Source organism: Pimephales promelas, chromosome 7 (genome assembly GCF_988280905.1).
Source record: "Pimephales promelas chromosome 7, fPimPro1.hap1.1, whole genome shotgun sequence".
NCBI lineage: Eukaryota > Metazoa > Chordata > Actinopteri > Cypriniformes > Leuciscidae > Pimephales > Pimephales promelas.
The window spans coordinates 24452339-24458115 of NC_142775.1; the positions used below are offsets into that span (position 1 = coordinate 24452339).

A 5777-nucleotide genomic window follows, 5' to 3' on the forward strand; every position below is an offset into this window, starting at 1 on the left:
ACGCAAGTGAAGTTCTGCTACAAGATGTCAGCTCCCGCGAGGCTTCAACTTCCGGTCGATGGATTACCACCTTGGTTTATACAGAGATTTCGGAAGTTTTACCTTTCACTAAACATATTTAGATATACGGGAAACCGCAATGGAAGACGATTTCGGTATATCTAAATATGTTTAGTAAAAGGTAAAACTTCCGAAATCTCAGTGTAAATATTGAGTGACGTCACACGCAAGTGATCACTTCCGGCGTAACATTGAACTGATTCAGTTCGGTTCAGTTGGACATTGAACAACTGATTCAGGTCACTTGGACGTCACTGTGACTACACGAGGTAAAAACGATATAAATACTGTTCGTTTTCTCACAAAAAACGCTCGTTTCGGGTCTTAGGCCATCAATGTTTACTTACATTTACGAGTCATTAAATCATGTTTAATTTTGACTTCTCTGTGCATGCTTTTTGGTGGACCCCCTTAGCCTCCAATGTATGACTGATAGACAACAACGCACTGTCAAAATTGAAAATACTGTGGAAACAAAGACACCTACATCTTGGATGCCCTTGAGGTAAGATCAAACATATCAAAATTTAATTTCAAAGTGAACTATCCCTTTAAGCTCAAACAACATTTTTGTTTCAAAGTACTTTTTTACATTTTGTGTAATTATAGACATCTCAGTTTTTTGTTTTATATATACATTTGACAACTCACATGCTTAACCACTCAAGGTCTACAGGGTAGCCTAATGAGAAGAGTAGACACATGAGGATTGACTGTGTTGTTCCTCTTCTCTGAGGTCTTTCCACTTTCATTGATGTTCTTGGTAAACATCTGCTCAAAAATCAGTCAGAAAAATACAAGCAGAAGCTTTAGGATCATGTGCAGACTTATGAAAATATACCACTTTACAATAAAGCATTATTTGCACTACTAAAAAGGATTTGTTCACCACAAAATGACATTTCTGTAATTAATTACTCGTTAATCTGTCACTACTGACCTTCATTCATTTTCAGGAACACACATTAAGATGTGTTTGATGAAATCAGAGAGGTATCTGAACCACACATAGACCACAACGTCATTACAACGTCCGGGGCCCAGAAAGGTAGTGAAAACCTCATTAAAGTAGTCCATGTAACTTCAGTGGATCAACCTCAATGTTATGAAGTGATGAGAATACTTTTTGTTCTAACGTAGAACCTGGAAGCGATGCACTGTTTACTACAGCGTCAGAGATTGACACAGAAGAGAAGAGATTTTGTGGTTGATCCAGTGTAGTCACATGGTATATTTTAACATTGTCTTAACTGCTTTTCTGGACCTTGGAAGTTGCAATGATTTTGTGGCCTATGTGTGGTTCAGAAACCCTGTAAGATTTCATCAAAAATATCTTAATTTGTGTTCCGAAAATGAACGAAGGCCAGTAGTTAATTAATGACAGGGGAACTAACATTAATTTTTAGATGAACTAATCCTTTAACATATACAAATTTATATTTCAGTAATCTCTTACCTTTGAACAAATTCAAGTGTGCAGGATGCCTCGTGCTGGTACACCAGATTAAAGTTGTAGTAAGTTGCAAACAAAGTAGCAAATTCAGCCATGAAATTGGGTTGTTGATTCAGAACCACTTGACCCTCAATACTCAGCATCCACTGGGTTGCAGTGAGAATTTCACCTAAAAATAAACAAATGAAGAGAAAAAAGAAAACAGTTTATAAAAATGTATGCTAAAATACAACAGGCAAAATGTATTAAGTAATTTAAAGATTCTGGAACGTACATTACCTAAGACAATCAGTCTCAGAGAGTCTGGAAGTGTAGAACTTTTTTCCACTTCAGCTGCTGTTGCTGACATCTACAATAATAATAAAAAAAATAATAAAAGGAAAAAAAATGTAATGTAATTAAGTGCAGTATATGCAGTAAATGCAGTACAGACAGATTTCCCAGCCCTCATCAATATGGCATTTTAAAATGCCTAATTAAGTAATTCAGAGTTGTACATGCATGTGAAATGACGGTATCCAATCTTGCAAATCCGTGTTGTGTCTGGTCAAATCTAGCACCTTTACAAGACTTCTGATAACCTGTATGGTCTCTATAAATGAAACTTAAAAGCTGCACATTTTTAAATGCACGTGAAAAGTCAGGTAACGTTACACCACAGGTAAAACAGCAGTTTAGAACATTAATGTGACCTACAATGATATTGCTATCATATTGACAATTTACAGTGATACATTTCTCATTTAGATTTAGGTTCAAGTTATATTAAGAAAACGATAAATATGGGAACTTTGAACAGAAAATAAAATTAACTTTCAAATCTTTTGCCAGTCATTTTGAATTTAGTTATGACGCAGGGATTTGTTAAACACTGGGTTTACTTGCTCTCAATAATAAATCCAAACTAGTGAAATAAATGATAAAATAGCAGCATCATGCAACGATGTTAAAATCATATTCTAATATTTTTCATCAGCAAAGCTAACTGCACGTGCGTATTAACGTTCTGTCTTAACAGCACTTCAGAATGCCTTGTTTTCCAAACTGCAAATGCTCGAAAAAATACTCTCTGGAGAGCATGACGAACAGGCATAGGCCTGTTACTATCATTAGGTGCGTTCCATTCGACAGGGTCCCTACGCAGTGTTCACTGCTCCCTACTCCCTGAACACGGTATATCAGTTGAAGTGGACTTCACTGACTTCCTGTGAAGTGATGTACCAATGTTCCCTTATTCCCTATGCCGTTTGCAGTGCCCTTCGAACTGAAAATGTTCGTTCCCTTTAAAATGGAATCTCACTTAAGATGGCTAAATACCCTGTGAAGTCCACTTCGCAGTCCACTTATGGTCGAATGGAACGCACCTATTGTCCGCTGCAAATTGATTTGCGTTAAATAGTTATGATGCAGGCCTTTATTAAACACTGGTTTTACATGCTCTCATACGAAAATCGAAATCAAACGAAATCAAAACTGGTAAAATAAATGAGAAAATAGCAGCATCCAACGATGTTAATATAGCCTATTCCAATGTTTTCGTCAAGAAAGCTAACTCTCACCAAGACTTAAGTGGATCCGATCTGTCGTCTTGCAAACTGCAATGCTCTAAAATACTCTCTTGAGAGCAAATTCAAATAAAACTGTAACAAACTGCAGCATTCGTCCATAACATTTAAGATAGCCTTGATAGAAGATTACCTTGTGCTTGTAAAAGTTCAGATCGCCTCACCACTGAGCGCGCGCCGTCGCGATTGCCTCGCCTGAAACAAGAAATTTAAAATTAAAGACACATTGCTTTACTAAATAAACGTAACGTTTCGATGGAAAATATAGGAATCAAACACTTTTACATCACACTAAATGTCCTGATAACACGCAGTTGTTAACAAGTCGATCAATAATTGCATGATATAATGACATGCCGATGTTATGAATTCTGTTCAAAATATGAATCGCTCATTAAGTAATACATTAGATTGTAAATATTTATGGGCGTAAATTTAAGTTAACTTACCAAAAATTGAGTAAATAGTGCCTTTTATCTTCAACTCGATCCTGCCCTGCTCCAGTCCACCAGATTTCAAATGTATTCAGCCCGCGCAATCCCATAATGCCACGTCACAGTAAATTGTTGTAAAACGTATGAACTACAGTGAAAACACCTCTTACCTGTAAATCAATTTACAGTTGACAGGGAAATATACAGTAAACAACTGTAATACTCCTTTTGACCCATAATGCATTGCGAATTACAGTAATAACTTGTAAAATGATAAAACAATACATTTCTGTAGAATTTTGCTGTAGAATCTACAGCAATTTTTTACAGTGCGGTATTATAGTAACAGACTTTGTTGGATTATGTCATGTAATATATCTAACAAAGTCTCTTACGATAATAATAATAATAATAAAGCTTTTGAGAACAGTGAGTGTATCACTGTATTGAGACAGTTGAGAAATTGTAGGCCAAATATTTTTAGTTTTCAACAATAGGCTTGTCGTTATGTTTCTCAGTTTTGTCTTAATTTTCGCAAATAATTTCTTTTATATGTTTTGAGACAGTTTTAAGACTGTTAAAACTTTTTTTTTTATTTAAGTAGGCATCTATTTTCTTTTTATTAAGTATTAATTTAGTTGTAGCCTAATACATAACCTATTCATTTATAATGTATCATTATTGCGTGACATTTGTGTCAATAATCGTCAAACACAGGTGACTCCGCGTCATGGGAGGGGCCCCCAAATCAAATTCTGCTTAGGGCCCCCAAAAGGCTCGGGCCGGCTCTGCCTCTGTGGTTGGTCGCCCTACAGGTTGAAAGCATTACCACAGTAGTAAATAATTTAGCGTAGGCTATACAGTAGTCTACTGTCGTACGCACGCTCGACGTTTATCCAGCACTGGCTTTGGAATGAATATGTCCACAGGCAAAATATTAAAAAGTATGTTGCATAATTTCATGAAAGTATGATGTATTGCAACATCAGAAACAAAGAAAAACAAAATAATGACTTGTAACGTTTGACTTAAAGCAAGTCAAATTTGTAGTTTTTTTTATGTCTCATTAGAACTACTGAAACGCCACTCGATCTGGCAATCTTACACAGTGTGGTTATAGTGGAATGAATCAGATATAGGACTGCAAAGCAAATCTAGAAGTGCCTTTCACCCTATTGCGACTTAATGAACCACTGAAAACAATTTTGGAAACATTTTTTTTTTAAGGTAATCAAAAAAAATCTTACTTAGTGTTGCATCTCAGTCAGGAACTTGTGAAATTAGAATTCCTTTAGCTGTCTGTACTAGTACAGTGGTTACACCTGCATGCATATTTAATACATACAGTATGTGTAATCTATGTTAAAGCCATACTGGAAGGTTCCTAGGTTCCTTCCTCAAACACTAAATCTCCTTAATGTTCTAGATCTGGCATCAGTAATTATCTTAATGACATCATCAAAGGGTGGTTAATTTGTACTGGCCAGGGGTACGTTTCCCGAAAGCATCGTTAGTCAACTATGGTCGCAAGTTCCGTCGTTTTCCAATAGAGTTCAATGGAAATTGCGACCATATGGCTAACGATACTTTCGGGAAACGCACCCCTGATTAACCTTTGTATAATTATATACAGCACCTTTGAGCAGAACATCATGTCATCACACTTGTGATAAATAAGTAAAGACACAGTAGGTTATAAACCCAAAACATGGCATTAAAGGAACACTCCGACTTTTTGGGACTTTAGCCTATTCACCTTACCCCCCAGAGTTAGATAAGTCCATACATACCTTTTTCATCTCCGTGCGTGCTATAAGTCTGTTTGACGCACCCACCGCTAGCCTAGCTTAGCACAAAGACTGGATGTGAATGGTTGCAGCTTTCATACTAATCCAAATGAGTGACAAAATAACGCAAACGTTTTCCTATTTACATGTTGTGGTTTGTATAGTCACAGAGTGTGCAAATATCAAGGCCATATGAGACACAGACATCTTTTGACCGTATAAATACTATATTTTCTGAGCGAAGCACTGCTACTTGGGCAGAGTGATAACAATCACCTGAGACGCACCGTGACGAGGAGCAGAGTGTTCGCTCAGTGTTGGAGTAAAGAGTCAGCAATTACTAACGTTAGATAGAAAAGCATAGTTTATCATGGGTGTTTGCTTTATTGTATTAGCTGTGACAATAAACAGGGGAGACCAGGTAATACAGTTTCATTGATTTCCAACCAAAAACGCACCAGATTTATAAATATCACAT

General features: G+C 36.5%; 1 long non-coding RNA gene across 1 annotated transcript; it reads right to left on the minus strand.

Moving 5' to 3' along the window:
- Positions 1-429: 429 nt before the first annotated feature.
- Positions 430-5310, minus strand: LOC148978348 (uncharacterized). The gene is made up of 5 exons (XR_016169291.1): positions 3528-5310; positions 3212-3273; positions 1793-1862; positions 1517-1682; positions 430-831 (listed from the first exon to the last, which is right to left on the minus strand). It is a non-coding gene; the product is annotated as an uncharacterized LOC148978348 (long non-coding RNA).
- Positions 5311-5777: the final 467 nt, after the last annotated feature.